The sequence below is a fragment of the Prionailurus viverrinus genome, chromosome D3, assembly GCF_022837055.1.
Source record: "Prionailurus viverrinus isolate Anna chromosome D3, UM_Priviv_1.0, whole genome shotgun sequence".
NCBI lineage: Eukaryota > Metazoa > Chordata > Mammalia > Carnivora > Felidae > Prionailurus > Prionailurus viverrinus.
In genome coordinates, this window is record NC_062572.1 from 21072347 (window position 1) to 21097682 (window position 25336).

Sequence of the window (25336 nt, forward strand, 5' to 3'; positions counted from 1 at the left end):
CCTGCACTGGTGTGCAATGTAGCATCTGTAAACCTTGGGAATGTTTTTCAGCTCCTATGCATTGTAGCGATGGATGCCAACGAGTGTCCAATAAATTGGGTTTTGTTTTAATCTGCGATTTTTTAGCTCATTTAGTGGCTAAGTGATTTATCAAGGAAAGGGAAAACAATGAATTTATCTTTGATGAAGTCCAATGGATCAGTTTTTTTATGGCTTGTGCTAATGGGGTCTTATCTAAACATGTTTATACAAACCCTAGAGCCTGATGACTTTTTCCATTTTTATGTTTACAACTGTATACTTTACAGTATGTCAATAATCCTTTTAGTGAATTTTTTTATGAAGTGAGAGTTTTCGGTGAGCTTCATTTCTCTCGATGGACATCCAGTGGTTCTGTGGACATTTGTTCAAAGGCCATCCTTCCTCCTCTGAAAGGCTTCTGCAACCTTGTCAATAAGGTTTTCTTATCCATAAGTATCCATAAGTATTTCTTATCCATGCTTTTGTGAGTTTGGTTCTGAGTTTTCTGTTCTGTTACTTTGGCCACTGTGTCTACCTTCCATCCACACCACTCTGTCTTGTGATAGAAATTGAATTACACTTCTCTACAAATTGGGAAGAATTGTCATCTCTACTATATTGACTCTTCTAATCCTTAAACACAACATATCCCTCCACGTTTTTGGATCCACTTTGATTACATTCCCAGCATTGTCGAGATTTCAGCATCCATGTCCTGTACATGTTTTGTTAAATATTCACCGAAATACTTCATCATGGAGTGGTTTGAAGTGTTATTTTTACCTTGTTTTTCACAAGTTTATTGCTCGTATAGACGCAACTAAATGATCTTTCTACGTTGATCTTCTGTTCCGCCACCTTCCCGAAATTGCTTATTACCCTTTGAATTCATATATTTACATACATATTCATAGCTCCCTTTGAATTTTTCCCCTATATCATCCTCTGGCCTGAAAATAGGGACAATTGGCTCTTGTTCTCCTTAGTCTGTATGCCTCTCATTGTTTGACGTGCCTTATGGTTTGGTCAGGCACATCCAGTCCTATGGCTAACAGCAGTGTTGAGACTGGACATGATGACCTTGGTTGCCACCCTCGGGGAAAAGCTTTCAGAGCTTCACCTCAGTGTGTGTTAGCTGTGGTGTTTCATCATTTTCTTTATCAAGTTGAGGATGTGCTCCTCTATTTTCATTCTCTGAGAAATGTTGTCTTTTTCATTCATTCATTCATTCATTCTCATTCTTTGTCATGAATAGGTTTTGCATTGTGTGAAATGCTTTTTCTGTATTGATTGATAAGACCAGGTTTTTTAAAAATAATTTTTAAAATTCAGTGTATTCATTTATTTATTTATTTAGAGAGAGGGGGCGCCTGGGTGGCGCAGTCGGTTAAGCGTCCGACTTCAACCAGGTCACGATCTCGCGGTCCGTGATTTCGAGCCCCGCGACGGGCTCTGGGCTGATGGCTCAGAGCCTGGAGCCTGTTTCCCATTCTGTGTCTCCCTCTCTCTCTGCCCCTCCCCTGTTCATGCTCTGTCTCTCTCTGTCCCAAAAATAAATAAACGTTGAAAAAAATATTTATTTAGAGAGAGAATGATAGCTTGAGCTGGGGAGGGGGAGAGAGAAGAGGAGAGAAAGGATCTCAAGCAGGTTCCATGTTGTCAGCATGGAGCCCCATGGAGCACTTGACCTCAGGAACCCTGAGATCATGACCTGAGCTGAAATCAAGAGTCCTATGCTTAACTGAGCCAAATTGGTGCCCCAGGTTTTTTTCTTATTTGGCCTGTTAATACTGGAGATTACATTGACTGATTTTTTATTATAAAACTGGCCTTCCATTCCCACAATACACCCCATTTCATTGTTGTGTGTATTTCTTGTGATACATGTAGATAACTGAATACTGTTTTTTTAATATTTTCTTTGAAATAGTTTTCTGCTTATTTGCGTGACATATTCCATTTTTTTTCTGTTTTGAACTAGGGTGCTATTGACACCAGCTACTGAATGACAATTTTAGAAAGAATGATTTCTGGGGCACCCGGGTGGCACAGCATACTATTCATGATTTCTGCACACGTTGTGGTCTCACGGTTCATGGCATCGAGCCCATCAGAAGGTTCTGTGCTGACAGTGCAGAGTCTGCTTGGGTTTCTCTCTCTCTTCCCCTCTTTCTTTCTCTCTCTCTCTCAAAAACAAACAAACTTAAAAAAAAGAAAGAATTCTTACCTTAACCCAATTCAGCATATTGATCCACAAGCAAGGAATATCTATTCATTCATTCCAGTTTTCTCTAATTTCTCTTACGATGCTTTGTAGTTTTCCATATACAAGGCTTTCAATTTTTCCAAAATACATCCTTAAGAATTGCATAATTATATCACTATAAATGGAACTGCTTTTATTTTTATATATTGATGGTTTATTGCCTCTCTATAGACTACCATTTCTCTCCTCGTTCTGTTTTTGCAACCTGAAGCCCAGTATTGAAGCAATCAGACCCAAACCATCTGCGACAGAGCCCTAGAGCTGATTGCGAATCAACACCTTTTCTTCTAGGACATCTCCACTGAATATTTTTTTTAAATCTGAACAACAAAGTTTGCCTTTGAAAACATGCACACGGTGGGAATGGGTCGTCAGTGTAAAAATATAACTGAAGGAAAGGATATGACAGTGTCACATCATCTGTCTCTCAGACAACGGAAGGTCTGTTGAAGTTCTGAGCACAGAAGTCACCCCCTGAGCCACCTGAAGGGTAACGTCACCAGACCCAGAGGGTGAAGGGAGATTTTGTTTCACTTCCCAATGGGACTGATGCACTACATAAGCATTAGCACTATCGTGGCATATAAGACAGTAATAGCTTGTCCTCATGATGGAGTCCAGAGATATCAGAAAACCTGTACTGGTCAAAGCATCTTCAGATCCGGAAAATGATAGGAGACCCAAGATCCCTGGAGTGCATCTGACTCTGATTTGAATCTCAGCAGAAACCAGGGATGGCTCTTTGCCTTCTGCCAGTGCCTATATATGGTGTCACTTCTCAGGGTGCAGATGTGGGTCAGCACCGGCTGGGAGAGGTTTGCTTCTTCCAAACACAGACACTCCTGTGTAATGGGGCAGGGATGGAGGTGAAGCTGCTTGGGGGTCTGATCCAAAGGGGTTGACAGAGGGACAGGGGACTCACCAGTTGTCTGAGAACAAGAAGGGAATGTGAGGGGACTACATGCAGCTGTATGTTCTGTCCATTTTCCTCCTGAGGGATGGACCCTGGAAATAGGAAACTACAGCAAGATCACTTCTAGTTTCCTCTGAAATCCTAATATGGAGATGGATGTCAGACCTGAAGAGCCAGAGGGAGAGACTGAAGGTCTGAGGGACACGGGAAGAGACGGGAAAAGAGGAGGGAGGGTTTGGGGGGTGTTGCCAGGGAGAGTCTTCAGGATCTGGTCCAGATTCACATGTAGCTGGTTCAGACAGAGGGTACTTTGACTATGACTAGGGTTATTATCCATATATCACCTGTGCGTACATCAGTAGTGACACAAAGCCCTTTAAGGACCACATGGTGACACTGATGTGTGGATGAATGTTTGCTGGGCAGCACGTTCAGGTGCAGACACAGTATTTATTCCTGTGCATCTTCTCCAGACCCCGTGGGGACGTGCGGTTGGCCTCTGTTATGTCAACTGTCAGTGTCTTCCCGGGATGCCCAATTTTTCTCACATTCCATTCAAACATGAGCATTTCTATTTTCCCTGTTCAAGGAAAGATCTTTCTGCAGAAGAATCCCATCTGCATGTGTCTCCAGGTAAGTTTCATACTGAAAAGATGCTGGGAATCATGATCTTTGTGCACAGGTATTTTCTCTCGCTTGCTCGCTATCTGAGATGCTGTGAGCAATGAAAGCCGCTCCCACTGCCATGAGCTGTAGCACAGTAATAGTCATCCTCGTCCCCAGGCTGCGACCCAGAGAGGAGCAGAAGCCCTGACTTGGCCGAGGCATCTTTAGATCCAGCGAAGAGGCTGGGCACCCTGGAGTCTTCTCCATTCTGAGTCTCCCCCTTAAAATTTCTTGCAGGATTTGTTTAGTGGTCACAAATTCCTTTAGCTTCTGTTTCCCTGTTAACTCTTTATCTCTCCTTACATTCTGAATGACAGCCTTCCTGGAGGAAAGATTCTTGGCTACATATTTTTCCCATTCAGCCCATTGAGTATATCCTGACACTCCTTTCTGGCCTTCCAAATTTCTGTGGACAGATCTGCTGCGACCTTGATCTGTCTTCCCTTAGAGGTTAAGGGCCTTTTCCACCATGCTGCTTTCATGACTCTCAGTTTTTCTGTGTATTTTGTGAACTTACCTATGATATGCCTTGGTAATGCCCATTATTTGTTGAATCTAATTTGTGCTCTCTGTCCTTTTGGATTTTGATGTCTGTACCTTCCCTGATTGGGAACTTTTCAGCTACAATTTGCTCACATATATTTTCTCCCCTTTTTCTCTCTCTTCATCTTCTGGGACACCCATGATATGAACGTATTCCTCTTAGTAAGTCCCTGAGTTCTCTAAATCCTGTATTGTGATCTTTTGCCTTTGTTTTTCTCTTTTTTTTTCGGCATCATTATTTTCCATAATTTTATCTTCCGTAACACTGATTGTGCTCTGTTTCATCCATCCTCACTGTCATGGCATCCATTCGAGATTGCATCTCAGTTACAGCATTTACAACTTGGGCTTGACTAGATTTTAGTTCTTTTGTCTCTGCATAAAGGGATTCTCAGGGGTCTACTATGTTTTTTTCAATCTCAGCTAGAATACTTATAATCATGGTTTTAAATTCTAATTTAGACATCTGACTTATATCTGTGTTGATTATATTCCTCCACAACATTTCTCCTTTTATATTCTTTTGGGGTGAATTTCTCCATCTTGTCACTTTGGCGAAAAAATAATAATAAATTAAAATTAAAAATTAAAATTAAACAAATTTTTAAAAATAAGCAAAAAAAGGAAGCTAGATGCTAGATGTGTCTTGGTCTGCTTGAGGAGAGATCTTTGATGGAAAAGAGAAAAAAGAGAAAAGAAAAACAGCTTACAAATTTACAATATTTTTAAAAAAATAAAATTATACAAAATGAAGAAAATAAAATAGAGTAAAAAGTTTTGCTCTTTTTTTATCCAAGAAAGAAAAGAAATAAAAACAACAACAAAAACTGGAGCAAACAAAAGAACAAACGAACAAGCAAACAAAATGAAATTGAAAGAAGCTAGATCCAGTTTCTCCTAGAACTGAAACTTTGTATCACAATATGGTCCCCAGATTCAGCCCATGGAAGGGGTTTGCCTTGTTCTGGGGGATGTGCCCAGAGGTTGCAGATGGATAGGGCTCTGTGTAATGGCTCCAATCTCCATTTGGTGGTGCTGCTTCGCTCACTGGGGTGGGTAATTGTGGGTCTGCTACAGGCTAAAATGGCTGCATCCTACTCTCTAGTCTCCTGAGCAGAAAAATTTCACACCCTCTTGGATGAGCACCCTGTCACCTCTCCTTTGTCCCAGGCTTCTGTCCATTCCCCACCTGTACACTGTCTGTGTTTATTTATTTATTTTGAGAGAGAGAGACAGAGTGTGAGCAGGGGAGGGGCAGAGAGAGATGGAGACACAGAATTGGAAGCAGGCGCCAGGCTCTCAGCTGTCATTACAGAGCCCGATATGGGGTCAAACCCATGAACCATGAGATCATCACCTGAGCCAACGTGGGAATGCTTAACCAACTGAGCCATCTAGTTCCCCATAGCTTAGGTCTTCAAAGCATTTAGAGCACTCAGCACTTCAAGAAGACACATGTGTTAGTATAAATTGGTCGCAGAATAAATTAGATTGATACTAGGTAATCTGTCAATCTGAGGAAAACTTCCATGAAAGAAGGTATACTGTAAAGCACCCCTCAGTTCCCAACCCCATGCCACATCCTTCCAAGGGGTTAGTGTGGCTGCAAGAAACCAAGGCCTAGCCAGAATAAACTAATAATAATAATTATTATTATCATTATTGTTATTATAAACAGATGTGGATTTCTCTTTCATCTTGTATGACCTTAATATCTTGGCTTTATGACTAGTGAGCATATTCTGCCTGGTGTTCACAATCTGGAAAATGTACCTTTTTGGGTGCAACTTTTTGCCGAACCAAACAGACTGGAGAACATTTTCCCTCTGTCTGTCTATGCCTCTGTCTCTCTCTTGGTCCAGATGGGCCTGCTGTTGGGGGAGTTAGTCATGAGAGTTTCCAGACCCTAGGAAACATCTGTCACCTCAACCTTCAAGTTTGTTTGTGCTGGAAAGTCTATTCCAGGAGCACCAGCCCAGTGTCCCAGTTTAGTGGGCCTGTGGCACCTTTGTGTCATAATTACCCGTGAGACTGGGGACGCCATTTTCACTACAGCCTCCTTACCACCTGTGCAACAAAGGTTTTTGCTTTCTTAGACTAATTTAGGAGTAAACTTTGGATTGTTGGGCAACCCAATCAGGTGTAGGCCAGCAGCATGCGTGGTGAAAGAATTCACCCAAGCAGAGCAAAGGAGATAGAAGTTTAGGGAATACACTGTAAGGGAGCAGCAGGCAGGACAGCAAAGCAGAGATGGTCTCCCAGGAGGCAGTGGTGGGGGCTGTGGTCAAGAGGGGAAGGTAAGGAGGTGTGAAATATTTGGCTTTTTTTTTCCCTTTTTTGGTACCTGTGTCTGGGTAGGAGTCAGCTAGGGCTTATAGATATTTTGAGGTGACTTGTCTAACGGGCCTGTTTGCATCCAGCCCACTCGTCACTGTGGGACCTTCTACCATACCCAGGTGACCATTGCTCAAGCCTGTTGCCTAAAACTGGCCTCCGTGTTCCTGCTTGCTAGATCAACAATGACAAATCCTTGCCATTTGGGCAGAGGTCTCATCTTCAGTAGCGGCTCATGTTGAACAGTGGGGGTGTGCTGTCTATACATAAACTTGTCTGTCCGTCTGGGGTTATGTGCAGTTATAGACCAGAGCATGTTATTATACTATCATGCTGACGGGTGATTTGAGTGAAATTCCTTGGTGGCCTGGTCCATGGGATTTCGGAGGAGCGGATCCTCTGGTGCCCCGGGCTGGAATCCTTGTTGAACCATCATTCATATATGGAAGTCTTGCATTCTGGAGGACACAAAGTTCAAAAGTGGATTAAATTGGAGGGGGGAAGGGGCAACAATTAGACATATGCGTATTGAAGCCACAGGTCCTAAAAGAGAAAGAAGGCAGCATAGCCATGACCAGGTTTCTTTCCAGGAAAACCATCCTTATGTTGCCCAGTCCCAGGGGGAGGAAGGTCGTTCAATCAAACCGTAGACTTTTTTTTATGATCCCTGATTGACCCTTTAGCAGGACACAGATACCCTCTGGGCTTCAGCTAGGACATCTAAACTCAGTCATTTCTGCAAACCGAATGTGACTAAAACCTCCAACTGGGTTTGTAGAATCACAAAGGGTCTACCTATTGTAGACCCTGGGGCATGTGTACTGGGCTCTATGCCCTCACCTGTGTGCACTCCTAGGATGCCTGTGCTGTCTCAGGCAATAACACTGTGTCACTCCTTCCTCCTCAAAGACAGGTGTTCCCACAGTGGTGTCCCATACACAAGCCTCCACTGAAGCTTCTCAATAAAAGAGATGCAGGGGTTTTTGTCTCACTTCCTGCTTATCTGAATCACTGTGAGTAACGATAGCTGCTCCCACTGCCTTGATATATAGCACAGTAATAGCCTCGTCCTCAGACTGCAGCCCAGAGATGAGCAGAAGCCCTGCATTGGCCGAGGCATCTTTGGACCCAGAGAAGCGGCTGGGACCCCAGGGCCCTGGTCCTTACCTGAGTCTGAGTAGTAGTACAGGAGATACCGGGGAGGACTCCCTGGATTCTGTTGGTACCAGTATATGTAGTAGCCTCCAACATTGATGTCCCTGCTCAGGGTGCAGGTGAGTCTGGCTGTGGCTCCCAGAGATGCAGAGAAGGAGGCTGGCTGAGTCACGACAGGCTGGGACAGGGAACCTGCAAACACAGACACAGCAGAGGGAAGACAAGGGACAGGGTACATGAGATTGGGGAGCTGAGCCACAGGGATTTGACTCTGGCTGCGGGGCCACCCTGGTGCCCTGGATCCTGTCCATACCTACGCAGTGACAGAGGAGCAGGAGGAGGATGGGGATCCAGGCCATGGTGACACACCCCCTTCTTAGGCCCAGAGCTAGGGCTGGATTGCCCCTGGCCTGTCTTATCCCCTGTCCACAGGGTCACAGAGGAGGGGCTGCTCATGCAAATGGGACCCACACCTGCCTCTTCTCCATGTGCACACACAGGGTCTGTGGCCCTTGGACACGAGGACTTCCTGATGCACTGGGTTCCCCTGGGTGGGCCTGGAAGCAGCAGCTGCGGGGACCACACACAGGCCCAGGTCCAGGAACTCCTCCAGGTCCTTCAGGTCCTGGACACACCTGCCCTGGCCCCACTGGATGCAAGGGGCCCAGTCCTTGCTTTCTGTCAGTGGAGGACTGCCCAGCTGGATGCCCCTGTACTGCAGAAAGCCCCAGACACAGTGTCACAGTGCCCCCTGCTGGTCTCTGGGTGAACCTCTCCTTTCCCACCGCTGGCTTCCCTGATGCCTGTATTTCCATAACCTGAGATTGACCCTCCTGGGAAAGAGAAAGGTCCTGCTGTGCAGGAATTTGTTCTGTTCTCAGTATAAGAGGGGTTTATATCCTTTTTCTAAAGCACTTATTTATATTGTGGGTCTAGTCTTCCAGGTAGGAAAGGTCAACATGATGCCCAATGAAACCCTTTGAGGGGTCTCTACTTAGGCACTCAGAACAATAATACTCATAAAATTACCAAAAGACAGAGCTTCTAAGGCAAAAGGATTTGGGGCTGACCACTCTCTGCAGTGGGAACAGCTACAATCCCCGCAATTTGTGTCCAGCATGTTGTGTATAGAGCAATTATTCATTCAACAACCCGTGACGAGATGAATGAATTTCTAGTACCCCAGGCCCCCTGGACCCCGAAGATTCTGTCAAAGCTATCTCATCTGAGTGATGGAGAGGTGGAGAAAAGTCAGGCTTTGTTCTTGAGATCACAGCCCCTGTGGCTCTGGTTTGGGACACAAGACTTTCCTTCAGAGTGCAGCCTGGATAAAGGTACCACTGCAGTGACTGAGGGAGTGACAGCCCACCCCTGACAGCACAGGGGGTTTGTGTCTGTTGTCCCCATGAGGCTCGAGCTCCGTGAGAGCAGCACTGAGGCTATGTCACAAAATCAGTGTCCTGACCAAGCGCTGAGTGGAGCCCGTAGATGGTTGGGGGATGAGCTGTCCACAGGGACAGAGACTCTCCCTGGGATTTCTGACCATCAGGCTCAGCCCAAGAGAGCAGGTGTTCAGGGCAGAGCACCTCAGTGAAGACTATGATTTATCGCAAAAGGCCACCTCTGTCAACTGTATCCCTGGAGCTGCAACTGTGTCTCCTGTTGTCAGACACTGCATGTGGTACCTGGAAGGACACACGGGGTGCCCCAAGGACATACAGACGGGGATACTGCCCAGGTGCATGTGCGGTGTGCACGGGAATCAGGACACAGAGGTCTGAGCACAGCTGTGGTATGTAAGGTGGGATCTTGTAAGGTGACCCAACCGATGTCCCTGCAGAAGGGAGATAGCCCTGGGTCAGAGGGCAGAACATGTGCCAAGGCCCAAGAAACAGGGGAGGGTGGGGGCTGGTGACCCTGGTGAACATGTCTCCTGGAGGGAAGAGAGATGGACGAGCCGAACACACGAATTCAGCATCTCCAAATGGAGCAGAAAGACCTGAAAAATAAGTACCCATTTACTTAACCCTGAAATCTTTGTTTCCCCTTTGGGAAAGCACGTGAATGTACATATATTCACAAAGGCCAAATAGATCCGTAATGATACTTCCCATGCACTTGCTAATGCTGCAGATGCATCCTTTTTTCCTCACATTATTATGTCTTCCAATCCAATTGGAATGCCTTCCAATTCCACACGATTGTCAGCGGAAACCCAGCTCTTGTCTCTTCATCGGCCAGTGACACGGTCTTCAGGTGATGGGTGACACCTGGAAGCTCAGGGTTGGGGTGTCGCTTCCCAACTGGCCTGAGGCACTGTGCAACTCCAAGGCTGCTTTTCCACGCTGACCGGAAATAAACAGCCTCCCCCTCAGCCGGAACCAGGGATGTTCAGGGAAGCCAGGCTGCTTGCCCTGCATCCAGAAACTCTGTGGAGACCCCAGAGGGCTAGATGTTTGTTCTTCCATTGAAATGAAGTTTGAGAACATGGCTCAGGTGTTGCTGAAGCCAAGCTTCTGCCTCATTGCCAGCAATGTTACTGTGTCCAGTATAAGAGAACTTGGCCATCGTTCTAGGACCTTGATCACTGACGGTGGCCGTGTCAGCCCTGCCTGACCCACAGACACTCTAAAGGGACACAGGGGACTTTGAAAAGAGAAGGAGTCCACTGTGAATGAGAGTGAGGGTTTGGAGCAGAGCTGGCAGATCTCCCACCCACCTTGGGTGAGTCTGGCTCTCAGCTGTGTGGGGAGGAAAGGAGGTGAGGACGAGAGGGGCCCAGGTCATGATGGACACGCAGACTCTGACCTCTAAAGCTCTGTTACGGAGACTGGGTTCCTGTAAGTCTCCTTCTATCCAGAAATTCCCATGTGGGTGGAGTTGCTGCACTCAGGTATGCCCTTGCTGTACGTCTGTCCAGCTCCCGTGCCCTGGGATTTCACAGGTGGAATGAGCCAGAGGAAGAAGAGAGGAGCTAACCTAAGGGCACAGGCAGCCTGGGTGGTGATGAGCCCCAGGTCCTATCAGGTGAGTATCCTCTAACGATCACACTGATGGCTGGCCCCCTGGTGGCACTGACTTCTGTCCCTGATTGCTGGCCAAAACCACATGGATTATTCCATTCTATCCCACATACCTTCACACCCCAAAAACATCCTGTCCTCTGTGACAAAACTGGCACCCCAGTTAGAGGCCTGTGGTTGTCTGGACCCTCGTTACTGAGCTGTTCCTGATGGCTGCCAGGTGCTGGGTCCACAGCTCTGGGCTCACCCGTGTGCTTCATACACGTGCCCACAGCACCCCTTTTTGCTGCATTACAGGTTACAAAGCATGTGAAAGGCAATGTGAGTATCGCGCCTGGGGGAAGGGAAGGCCCTCTTGACTCCTGCCACTTCCACGGCCCCCTCCTCACTACTGGGGGAGATCCCTCACCTCAGGGCCCATCACTGGGCTGCAACCTTCTCATCCGCACCCACCCCTCCGTTCGCTACAGCAGCCTCCCCAGATCCTGACCCTCCCTCATGGGTTTACATGAGTGGAGGACAGGGTGACCAGAGACCTGGCCCCTGAGGAATGATGTGTCCTGCGGCTGGCATAGCAGGCAGACAGAAGCCTGGACCAGCCACACCCCACGGCTTGGGAAGGCTGGGGCGCTGCTTCTTCCTCTGACCCCACTTTACTGGGCAGGGTCAGACCCCCGGGCCCTCCCCTGGATTCCTCTCCTGTCTACTGCTTGTGGGAATGGGGGAGTCCATCAACAAAGACCACAGGAGAAGGGATGGAAAGAGGCAGCTCTGCCTTGTCAGAAAGACAGAGGTGGCTCCCTGGGACCCACCTCTCAGCACAGCTCTTCCAGCAGGACCCGAGCCTGGACCCCTGACCTGAGGTGGAGGGGTCTGACGGGGACGCAGTCAACAGACTCTGCCTGATCCCTCCTCACGCTCCCCTCTGGCTCCTTGATCATCTATGTAGCACTGAGACGTCATCACAGCACGTCATTTTCGGGGATTTCCTGTCAACCCCTCCAATGTTCCAGGTCTAACTCATTGCCTCACCCTTGTTCACTCTCCAGAAACATCTTATTTGTGTTGTTATTCATACTTCTTTGTCCTTTTTCTCTCCCAGGACATTTTCAGCAACATGAGGACAGAGATTGTCCCTAGCGCACTCACGCTGTATCTAAGCCCAAGGGTCATGCCTGGCACATACTTGGTGTTCACCAGAGGGTGTGGAGGGACTGATCCTCTGTACAGTACAGAGGGACTGATCTCTGTACAGTAATCTATCCTGATCAGGAACACATGGAATCTGCCTGCTTCTGACCCAACGCGGACTCAATTCCCAGGACAGCCTGCCCCCAGGTGTCCAGTAAATCCTGCCCAATGGAAGAAAATCAGACAATGTTTTCCAGAGTAGGGCTGAGTTTACGGGCACAATTTGGGAGAACAAGGACACTTTTGTAGACAAAATTCCATAGCCTTGGACTCAGACTCCACTTTTGGAGGAAATGAACAAAGAAGCAGCTGTGTCGGCCAAGGGGTGTGAGCTGCACAGGAAGTCCCATTGCTCAGGGGACAGCAGGTGTGGGTCTCCCTTCCCCACAGGCCTGGAGCAGTGTGTGAGCTTTGAGACTGTGGTTCCACACTGAGCAGTTATAATCAGCCTCATCCTCAGCCTGGAGGCTAGAGATGCTCAGGGAGGCCACGTTCCCTGACCTGGAGGCTGAGAGTCTGGACGGGACCCCCGCTGGCCGAGCACTGCTACCATAGATGACAACGTTGGGGACACTGCCTGGGAGCTGCTGGTACCAGGACACACCTCCAGCCCCAACGTTGCTGCTGCTTCCGGTGCAGGAGATGGTAACACTCTTATTCACAGGCTTGGACACTTCAGATGGCTGAGTCACCACCAACTGGGCCCAGGACCCTGCAAGTCAGAAGAGAGACACGGGGTGAGAGTGAGGTCAGTGGACAGGGCCCATACATGGTTCCTCAGTCCTCTCATCTCCAGCCCTGATCCCAACCTCTAGCCACCTGTGCAGTGAGCCAGCAGTGTGAGCAGGAGACGAGCCCAGGCCATGGTGGAGACCCCTGCTCAGCAGTGTGTCCTCAATGTCCCTCAGCCCGGCTCCCAGAGTCTGTCTTATTGCCTCCAGCAGCCCAAGGGGAGGGAGAGACCCTTCATGCAAACCAGCCCCCTCCCCCTGGCTGGCTAGCCCCAGCCTGAACCCTGAACCTGACCCTTGTCTGGAAATCTCACCCCAGGAGGAGATGGAACGAAAACTGTGGGGCCTGACCTGGGGCTCCCCAAGGGCCTGTGAGCACCCAGAGGCTAAGCCACAGAGAGAACCAGAGTCAGGTGGCTTCCAGCTGATATCACAGCACACAAGGCTCAGAGACAGGCCACAGCGCCCCCTGCTGCCCGAGACCCAGACATGCCCATATATTTGGTCTTGCCCACCGAATACTTAGAAACATCAATAGACTTTATGATTTATTGTCACAGAAGAATTTAGTAGAATTTCCAGAGTTCCCAAATACACCAACCCCCTTCACCACCTTGTCTTTCCTATCATCCAACTCTATCCCGAGTGTGGTCACTTGTTATACACCATGAACCCACACTGACAAGTCATTGTCACCCAAAGTCTATATTTACAACAGCAAAGCTCACTCTTGAGGTTGTTCACTCAATAGGTTCAAGAGCTATACACTGATATATGTCCATTTTAGAACCACAAAGAAAACTTCTACTCCCACAAAAAACCTCTGTGCTCCAGCTGTGCATCCCTCCCTATGCTCAACCCCTTGCAACCACTGATTCTTTTATCGTCTAAATAGATTTGTCTTTTTGGAGAATGTTACATGCTTGGAGTCACACAGCGTGCAGCCATTACACGTTGGCTGCTTTCATTTAGCAACGTGCAACAAAATGTCCTCTGTGTCTTTTTATGTCTTGGTGCCTCATATCTTTGTAGCTCTGATCAATATTCTATCGTTGGGGTTTACTCACCTGTCACCTCCTGAAAGGCATTGCGATTGGCTGCTGCCAGGTGTGGACAGTTATGCATAAAGCCACTGTCAACATACTTGTGCAGGGTTTTTTTGTACACATTGTATTTAACTCCTTTAGGTAAATGCAAAGATGCATGATCCCTGGATTTTAAAGTAAGACAAAGACAAGGTTTGTTTGGTTTTTGTTTTTTGGGTGTAAAAAAATTTTTTTTATTTACATCCAAGTTAGTTAGCAATAATCATGATTTGGGGAGTAGGATCCAGTGGTTCATCCCTATATAAATCAGGCCATGCTCATCCCCACAAATGTCTTCTTAATGCCCCTTGTCCATTTAGCCTATCCCACCTCCCACAACACCTCCAGCAACCCTCAGGTTGTTCTCTATATTTAAGAGCCTCTTATGTTTTGTACGCCTCACTGTTTTTATATTATGTTTGCTTCCCTTCCCTTGTGTTCATCTGTTTTATATCTTAAATTCCACATATGAGTGAAGTCATATTATACTGGTCTTTCTCTGACTAATTTCGCTTAGCATACTAACCTCTAGTTCCATCCATGTTTGTTGAAAATGGCAACAACTCATAGAATCTTCAGTTTTAAAAGAAATTGTCAAAATCTTTTCCAAAGTAGCTGTACCATCTTGAATTCCCCTCACCAATGAAATAGAGTTCCATTGCTCCACTTCCTGGCCAGACGTTGGTGTCATCTGTGGTTTTGATTTTGGCCATTCTAATGGGTATGTAATACTATGTCATTGCTGTGTTTTTGTGCAATTTCTTACTGACATATGATGTTGAACAGCTCTTCTCAAGTTTATTTATATCACGTGAATATCACCTTTGTTGAGATAATCTGCAGTTTTTAGATTCACATTGTTTCCTTACTATTGAGAAGTCTTATCTTTTAAATTAAAAAAAAAAACCCAAATAGTTCTCTCCTTAAATCACCTTCCATTTGCAGTAGAAAAGAATATGTATAAAGAAGACTATGCCACGAATTTCCTCCTTATTGCAATGCTTTGTTGGATGCAAACATATGTCACATGTATTTTGTGACTTCCCTGAAATAAGAAGACATGTATCCAAATGGAGTCTTTACTCCCCCTCACGGATGGTGAACCTCCTTCTTGTACCTAAGGGCTCTCAAAACACCCTGAACAGAGCTTCAGGGTCGATGGAAGAGCCATTCTCCAGCCTACATGCTTGTAAGTATCAGACTCTCCTCGTCCCCATCACTTTCTGAGCAGCAGTAACTGTAATGGAGACGTTGTCCACAGAGATGATGGGGGGCCCTCACAGGGTCACCAGCTGCTCAAGAGGAAAAATGAATAAAGGTTAAAAGGGAGAACTTTTCTTGTAATACAGCGGCAATGAGCTCATCCCCTGTTATGGTGAGTCTGGGACTGGGAAGGCCTTTTACATTCTGAGAGCGGGTCAGAGGGAAAAATCATGGAACCACCCATGAGTCAGCTAGTGCATGTAGGGTTCCTTTGGAAAAGTTAGTGGCCTTGACCAATCTCATTCAACAGGTTTCCTTCTAGTTCTGTCGATTTCTTTCTTCATTCTGCAGAAGCTTTTTATTTTGATGTAGTCCCAATAGTTTATTTTTTCTTTGATTTCCCTTGCCTGAGGAGATACCCCTACAATAATGTTGCTACAGCCAATGTCAGAGAGATAACTGCCTGTTCTCTCTAGAATTGTTATGGTTTCAAGCCTCACATTTAGGTCTTTAGTCCACTTGGAGTTCATTTTTATGTATGGGGGAAGAAAGTGGTCTGGTTTCACTCTTTACATGTAGCTCTCCAGATTTCCCACTACCATTTGTGGACAAGACTGTCTTTTTCCCATTCTGTATTCTTGTCTCCTTTGTCAGACATTGATTGGTCATATAATCCTGGGCTTATTTCTGGGATTTCTATTCTGTTTCATTTTTTTGGTCTGTTTTTGTGTCATTACCATACGGCTTCGATTACTATAGTTTTCTAATATGAATGGAAATATGGAATGGTGATACCTCGAGTTTTGGTTTTCTTTTTCAAGACTGTTTCACTATTTGGGAACTTTTGTGATTCCATACAAATTTTAGGACTGTTTGTTCTAGTTCTATGAAAATGGCTTTGGGCATTTTGATAGGAATACTTAAATCTGTAGATTGATTTGGGTAGTATAAATAATTTAACAATATTTGTTCTACCAATCCATGAGCAGGGATGTTTGTTCATTTCTTGTGTCATCTTCAATTTTTTTCATCAATCCTTTATAGTTTTCATAGTAAAAGTCTTTCACCCCTTCGGTTAAGTTTATTTTTGGGTATCTTATTATTCTTGGTTCAATCTTCAATGAGATTGATTTCTTAATTTCTCTTCCTGTGGCTTCATTATCAGTGTATAGAAATGCAACAGAGTTCTGTACATTGATTTTGTATCCTGTGACGTTACTGAATTTATTTGTCGGTTCTGACAGTTTTTTTGGTAGAATCTTTAGAATTTTATACACGTAGGCAGGCCAATCAGAGAAGATGGCCACGTAGGAGGATGCTGGGCTCACCGCGTCCTGCTGATCACTTAGATTCCCCCCACATCTGCCTAAATAACCCAGAAAACCACCAGAAGGCTAGCAGAATGGACTCTCTGGAGTCAAGCATAGACAAGAGGCCCATGGAAGAGGGTAGGAAGGGTGGAGAGGCAGGGTGCCCTACACGAACTGGTGGGAGGGAGCTGGGGCGGTGGAGGGGCAGCCAGCCCACCCAGCAAGACAGATCCCCCGAGTCTGGCTTGCAGATTGGAGGGGCCGGATTCCGTGAGTTCTGACAGCCAGCGGGACTTGACATCTGGAATGTTAAAAGTCAACATCCCTGCTCTCAGACAGTGGGGAGGGCAGGAAGACACCACGAGGGAGAGTTGTTGAGCCCTGGCAGACAGAGTTCAGCTTCTGGAGAACAAAGGCTCTGGCCACCGACATCTCCCTCTCCCATCCCCAGCCGAACTCCCTAATGGAACCAGTTCCTGTCACCAAACTTGCTTGCACCGCGCAAACACCCAACGCTGTGCCTCTGTGGATCCATCCCTTTGATGAGTCTGCCTGCTTCCCTCCTGGTGCTGCAGGGCCCCTCCTGCAGGGGACCACCGAGAGCAAACCGAGCTGAGCCTGGCCCTTCCACCCTGGTGCACTTTTCGATGCACCCGGGCTAATACACCAGATCTCATCTAAGCAGCACCGCTAGCCTGGCAGTGTGCAAGTAGCCCAGTCAGGGGCCACACCACTCCACAGTGAGTCCTGTCCCTGGGAGAAGAGCAGATAAGGTACACATCAGTCTGACTGTGGCCCCAGCGGTGGGCTGGGGGCAGACATCAGGTCTGACTGCGGCCCCGCCCACCAACACAAGTTACTCCAGACAGCACAGAGGAAGAGCCCTGGAGTTCCACACCACACCAGGGACTATCCAAATGATGAAATGGAAGAACTCTCCTCAAAAGAAGCGACAGCTAACAAATTGATCAAAAACTGTTTCAGCCATATAACGAAACATGAATTTAAAATAATAGTCATAAAATTAATTGCTGGGCTTGAAAAAGGTATACAGGACAGCAGAGAATCTATTGCTCCAGAGATCAAGGGACTAAGAACCAGTCATGAGGAGCTAAAAAGTGCTATAAATGAGGTGCAAAGTAATATGCAGGTGACCACATTCAGAATGAAGAGGCACAGGAGAGAATAGGTGAATTAAAAGATAAAATTATGGAAAAAGAGGAAGCTGAGAAAAAGAGAGATAAAAAAAAAAATCCAGGAGTGTGAAGGGGAGAATTAGAGAAGAAGTGGTGCAATGAAACACAACAATCTCCGTATAATAGGAATTCCAGAAGAGGAAAAGAGAAAGAAAGGGGCTGAAGGTGTACTTGAACAAAACATAGCTGAGAACTTCCCTGATCTGGGGAGGAAAGAGGCACTGAAATCCAAGAGGCACAGAGAACTCCCTTCAGACGTAACTTGAATCGATCTTCTGCACAACATATCATAGTGAAACTGGCAAAATACAAGGATAAAGACAAAATTCTGAAAGCAGCTAGGGATAAACACACTCTAACATATAAAGGGAGTCTGATAAGACTACTGACGGATCTATCTACTGAACCTTGGCAGGCCAGAAAGAAATGGCAGGAAATCTGCAATGTGATGAATAGAAAAAATATACAGCTGAGAATCCTTTATCCAGCAAGTCTGTCGTTCAGACGAGGAGAGACAAAGGTCTTCCCAAACAAACAAAAGATGAAGGAATTCATCACCACTAAACCAGCCCTACAAGAGATCCTAAGGGGGATTCTGTGAGAGAAATGTTGCAAGGACACACAAAGTACCAGACAAATCTCTCCAAGCATGAAACCTACAGATATCACAATGACTCTAAACCCATATCTTTCTGTAATGAGATTGAATGTAAATGGACTAAATGCTCCAACCAAAAGACATAGGGTATCAGAATGGATAAAAAAACAAGAGCCATCTATTTTCTGTCTACAAGAAACTTATTTTAGACCTGAGGACACCTTCAGATTGAAAGTGAATGGATGGAGAACTATCTATCATGCCACTGGAAGTCAAAAGAAAGCTGGAGTAGCCATGCTTATATCAGACAAACTAGACTTTAAATTAAAGGCTGTAACAAGAGATGAAGAAGGGTATTATATAACAATTACAGGGTCTCTCCATCAGGAAGAGCTAACAATTATAAATGGCCATGCACTGAAGACGGGAGCCCTCAAATATATAAAACAATTCATCACAAACATAAGCAAACTTATATATTTTTTAACTTTATTTATTTTTGAGACAGAGAGAGACAGAGCATGAATGGGGGAGGGTCAGAGAGAGAGGGAGACACAGAATCCGAAACAGGCTCCAGGCTCTGAGTGGTCAGCACAGAACCTGACGCGGGGCTTGAACTCACAGACCGCGAGATCATGACCTGAGCTGAAGTCGGACGCTTAACCGACTGAGCTACCCAAGCGCCCCAAGCAACCTTATTGATAACAATGTGGCAATTGCAGGGGACTTTATTACCCCCCTTACAATAATGGATAGATCATCTAGACACAGGATCAATAAAGAAACAAGGGCACTGAATGACACATTAGACCAGATGGACTCAACAAATATATTTAGAACTCTACATCCCAAAGCAACAGAATATACTTTCTGCTCAACTGCACATGGATCATTCTCCAAGATCACATACTGGGTCACAAAATGGCCCTTCATAAGTATAAAAGAATTCAGATCATACCATGCATACTGTCAGACTATAATGCTATGAAGCTTGAAATCCACCACAGGAAAAAGTCTGGAAAACCTCCAAAAGCATGGAGGTTAAAGATCACCCTACTAAAGAATGAGTGGGTCAACCAGGCAATTAGAGAAGAAATTTAAAAATATATGGAAGCAAATGAAAATGAAAATGCAACAATCCAAACGCTTTGGGATGCAGCAAAGGCAGTCTTGAGAGGAAAATACATTGCAATCCAGGCCTATCTCCAGAAACAAGAAAAATCCCAAATACAAAATCTAACAGCACACCTAAGGGAAATAGAAGCAGAACAACAAAGACACCCCAAACCCAGCAGAAGAAGAGAAATAATAAAGATCAGAACAGAAATAAACCATACAGAATCTTAAAGAACTGTAGAGCAGATCAATGAAACCAAGAGTTGGTTTTTTTTGAAAAAATAAACAAAATTGATAAGCCTCTAGCCAGGATTCTCAAAAAGAAAAGGGAGATGGCCCAAATAGATACAATCATAAATGAAAGTGGAATTATGACAACCAATCCCTCAGGAATACAAGCAATTATCAGGGAATACTATGAAAAATTATATGCCAACAAACTGGGCAACCTGGAAGAAATGGACAAATTCCTAAGCACCCACACACTTCCAAAACTCAAAGGGAAGAAATAGAACATTTAACAGACCCGTAACCAGTGAAGAAATTGTATCACTTATCAAAAATCTCCCAACAAATAAGAGTCCAGGAGGCGATGGCTTCCCAGGGGAATTCTACCAGACATTTAAAGCAGAGATAATACCTATCCTTCTCAAGCAATTCCAAAAAATAGAAAGGGAAGGAAAAGTTCCAGACTCATTCTATGAAGCCAGCATTACTTGGATTCCTAAACCAGACAGAGACCCAACAAAAAAGAGAACTACAGGCCAATATCCCTGATGAATATGGATGCAGAAATTGTCAACAAGATACTAGCCAATCGAATTCAACAGCATATAAAAAGAATTATACACTAGGATCAAGTGGGATTCATTCCTGGGCCGCAGGGCTGGTTCAACATTCAGAAATCAATCAATGGGATACATCACATTAATAAAAGAAAAAATAAGAACCATATGATCCTGTCAATCGATGCAGAAAAAGCATTTGACAAAATTCAGCATCCTTTCCTAACAAAATGTCGGATAGAAGGAACGTACCCTAAACATCATAAAAGCCATTTATGAAAAGCCCACAGCTAATATCATCCTCAATGGGGAAAAACTGAGAGCTTTCTCCCTGACATCAGGAACGTGACAAGGATGTCCACTCTCACTGTTGTTGTTTAGCATAGTGTTGGAAGTGCTAGCATCAGCAATCAGACAACAAAAGGAAATCAGAGGCATCAAAACTGGCAAAGATGAAGTCAAGCTTTCACTTTTTGCAGATGACATGATATTATACATGCAAAATCCGATAGGCTCCACCAAAAGTCTGCTAGAAGTGATACAGGAATTCAGGACACTCGCAGGATACAAAATCAATGTACAGAAATCAGTTGCATTGTCAGACACTAATAATGAAGCAACAGAAAGACAAAAAAAGAAACTGATCCCCTTCACAATTGCAACAAGAAGCATAAAATACCTAGGAATAAACTTAACCAAAGATGTAAAAGATCTGTATGCTGAAAACTATAGAAAGCTTATGAAGGAAATTGAAGAAGATATAAAGAAATGGAAAAACATTCTGTGCTCAGGGACTGGAAGAATAAATATTGTTAAATGTCAATACTACCCAAAGCTATCTACACATTGAATGCAATCCCAATCAAAATTGCACCAGCATTCTTCTCGAAGCTAGAACAAGCAATCCTATAATTTGTATGGAACCACAAAAGGCCTGAATAGCCAAAGTAATTGTGAAGAAGACCAAAGCGAAAGACATCACAATCCCAGACTTTAGCCTCTACTACAAAGCTGTAATCATCAAGACAGCATGGTATTGGCACAAAAACAGACAGACCAATGGAATAGAATAGAAACCCCAGAATTAGACCCACAAAAGTATGGCCAACTGATCTTTGACAAAGCAGGAAAGAATATCCACTGGAAAAAAGACAGTCTCTTTAACAAATGCTGGGAGAAATGGACAGCAACGTGCAGAAGGAGGAAACTAAACCACTTTCTTACACCATTCACAAAAACAAACTCAAAATGGATAAAGGACCTGACTGTGAGACAGGAAACCATCAAAACCCTAGAGGAGAAAGCAGGAAAAGACCTCTCTGACCTCAGCCGCAGCAATTTCTTACTTGACACATACACAAGGCAAGGGAATTAAAGGCAAAAATGAACTGTTGGGACCTTATCAACATATAAAACTTCTGCACAGCAAAGGAAACAATCAACAAAACTAAAAGGCAACCAATGGAATGGGAAAAGATATTTGCAAATGACATATCGAACAAAGGGCTAGTATCCAAAATCTATAAAGAGCTCACCAAAATCCACACCCAAAAAACAAATAACCCAGTGAAGAAATGGGCAGAAAACATGAATAGACACTTCTCTAAAGAAGACATCCAGATGGCCAACAGGCACATGGAAAGATGCTCAACGTCGCTCCTCATCAGGGAAATGCAAATCAAAACCACACTGAGATACCACCTCACACCAGTCAGAGTGGCTAAAATGAACTGATCAGGAGACTATAGATGCTGGAGAGGATGTGGAGAAACGGGAACCCTCTTGCACTGTTGGTGGGAATGAAAACTGGTGCAGCCACTCTGGAAAACAGTGTGGGGGTTCCTCAAAAAATTAAAAATAGATCGACCCTATGACCCTGCAATACCACTGCTAGGAATTTACCCAAGGGATACAGGAGTGCTGATGCTTAGGGGCACTTGTACCCCAATGTTTATAGCAGTACGTTCAACAATAGCCAAATCATGGGAAGAGCTTAAATGTCCATCAACTGATGGATGGATAAAGAAATTGTGGTTTATATACGCAATGGAATATGATGTGGCAATGAGAAAGAATGAATTATGGCCTTTGTAGCAATGTGGATGGAACTGGAGAGTGTTATGCTAAGTGAAATAAGTCATGCAGAGAAGGATAGATACCATATGTTTTTATTCTTAGGTGGATCCTGAGAAACTTAACAGAAGACCATGCGGAGGGGAAGAAATAAAAAGAGGTTAGATAGGGAGGGAGCCAAAACATAAGAGACTCTTAAAAATTGAGTACAAACTGAGGGTTGATGGAAGTGAGAGGGAGGAGAGGGTGGGTGATGGGTATTGAGGAGGGAACATGTTGGGATGGGCACTGGATGTTGTATGGAAACCAATTTGACCATAAATTTCATATTTTAGAAAAATAAAAAAATACATAAAATAATATTGGACATGTAAAAAAAGTCACTTGAGGCTGAAATCTTTAAGGGAAGAATGACTTTTCCTGGGGCTTCTGCCTGGCTCAATAGGTTAAGTGTCCGACTTTCCCTCAGGTCACACTCACTGTTCATGACTTTGAGCCCCGCTTCAGGTTCTGTGTTGACAGCTCAGAGCCTGGAACCGGCTTCAGATTCTGTGTCTCCCTCTGTCTGCCCCTCCCTTGTTCATGCTCTCCCTCTCTCTCTGTCTCTCTCTCAAAAAATAAATACACATTAACAAATTCTTTAAAATGAATGACTTCTCTTACGTCCTAGAGTGATTCCTAGGAAGTAAACTCTTCTTTAATGACCCTGTGTTTTTCCTGCAATGCACCCCACATTACTGTGGCAACAGACAGGAGATGACGGTATAGGTTCATGAACTAATTAATGAAAGGGGAGGAAGGAAAAAGGGAAGAGTGAAATTTGGGAAAAGAAATGACCCTAGACCTGGAGATATAACATGACATTAATGAATAGAGAAAGAACATTCAGGAGGGACACTGGCAAAGAGTGTTCCAAGTGTGGGAAAAACAGAGAGTTCATTTCTGACTCTTTTTTTTTAACTTCTTTTAATGTTAATTTATTTATTTTTGAGAGAGAGAAAGAGAGCAGGGGAGGGGTAGAGAGAGAGAGAGACAGAATCCCTGGCAGGCTCCATGCTGTCAGCACAGAGCTTGACGTGGGGCTTGAACTCATGAACCATGAGATCATGACCTGAGCCAAAACCAAGAGTTGGACGCTTAACCAACTGAGCCACCCAGGCGCCCCTTCTGACTCTTAATAGTAAGCTTTGTGTCTTTCAGAGGCAGAGTCACAGTGGAATTGGAATCAGACAAACAGTGATCTGACTCCCTGTGACCAGGACCCTGGGAAGTGAGGGCATTCAGCAATGACACAGAGGTGACTGAGGGAGCCTGAGAGCAGGAGTAGTCCCATATGGAGTGTGTGGAAAAAAAGGAGTGGTTCTTGTACTGGCCCCTGAGTCTGTTCTTCACCCGACAGAGTGAAAGCAAAAGAAAAGGTCTCAGGTGCATGGCGGTCTGGAAACAGTCACCATTAAGGTTTCTGGAAAACTTTGTACCTTCTAACAACCTCTGGGAATAAGAGGCCATCAGAGTAGGAATATGTTTTCTGCTTTCTACTCTTCATGGGACTGTTTGCATTTCAGGCCAGAACCTCGTGCCTCTGAGGGTGTGTTGGGCTGGGTTGATCTGATGCAAGGGCATCAGAATGGTCTGGGGGCTGAGCTGTAGTTTTATGAGACATAAAGACCCTGGCCTGGGTCCCCTGTGCAGATTGTCCATAGTCCGTGCTACGACCTGAACAACACGGAGGATGGAAGGAAGATGATTCAGGTGGCTGGGACTTCTTTGGCAAAGCTTCCATCATTTTCTTCTACCTGGACCCCAAATCTCCCAACTACATGGCTAGTCAGTGAGTCCAGGTCCCACCAGACAGTCACTGTGTTACCCAAAGCAATAGGTGCCCCTTTCCCTGTTGCCATGATGGTGTCAGGGCAGAGGGTGGGGTGGTTAGATCCAGTCATCCTGAAAGCTGGGGTTTCTTACCAGTGGGTCCATAATGGCCAGTCTCTGTCATCCAGATGTTATGCTGTGTGGACATTACCTGGGACTGCAGACACATTTTCCCCATGTGGGAAGTCAGTGTGAGACACAGTACGTTTGGCTTATGTGTCCTCTTTCTTGCCCAAGACGGTGTCAGCCCTCTGAGCATGGGGACCCTCCCTGTCATTTCTGTACTGTGATCTGAGCTCCAAGCCCACAAAGGTCATGTAGTGAGGGTTCTCTCAATGCCACGCATGTAGAGCATGTGGACTGTTGACTATCCTCAGTCAGGCACAGCTACGCTCTGTGTCGCTGGTTCTGTCCTGGTGCTTTAATATGGACTGAACTGTATCCCCGGAGATTCCTATATGAAACCCACACTGTGACTTCATAGAGTTTATAGAAGAGGTACACAGCATGGGTGAGCAAACGTGGAAATGCCACGTGAGGACCCGGGACGAAAGTAACCACTTGCAAGACAAGGAGAGAGACCTCAGGGGACATCAAACTTGGCACCACCTTGAACTTGGACATTTAGCCTCCAAAACTGTGAGAAAATAAATATCTTGATTTGCTCACCCAGTGGGTGGTATGATGTTATGGCAGCCCCAGCAGGCAGGCACAATCCTCAAGGACTCTGTCCCCAGGGCAACCGGCCCCAGCATCCAGGAATTTCTTCTCAGTTTGCATAAAACAGAAAATGTGCTCCTACAAGGACAGGGTTTGGTGTCTGAATTGAGAGGACAAGGACACATACTCAAGAGAAAGTTCACTGGTTTGGGTTTCAGACATCCGTTTTAGGGAAGCAGCTGTGTTGGCAGAAGGTGGGGGCTGAACAAGGAAAGTGCATCAGTGTGGGGACAGCAGGTTTTTGTCTCACTTCCCCACGGGCCTGGAGCACTGTGTCAGCACTTTGAATAGGGTCAGCAGACGTGCAGTAATAATCAGCCTCGTCCTCGGCCTGGAGCCCAGTGATGGTCAAGGAGCCTGTGTTGCCAGACGTGGAGCCAGAAAATCGACCAGAAACCCCTGAGGGTTGATTGCTATAAGCGGAGATGAGGAGTTTAGGGGCTTTTCCTGGAAACTGTTGGTACCAGTTCACACCAACAATACGTATGTTGTTGGCACTTCCAGCGCAGGAGATGGTGACCGTCTGGCCCAGGCC

The 25336-nt window shown here is 45.4% G+C and overlaps 1 gene segment (V, D, J or C); it reads right to left on the reverse strand.

Moving 5' to 3' along the window:
* Positions 1-25336, reverse strand: part of LOC125148931 (immunoglobulin lambda variable 5-37-like) — a 1027427-nt gene that overhangs the window by 990985 nt on the left and 11106 nt on the right.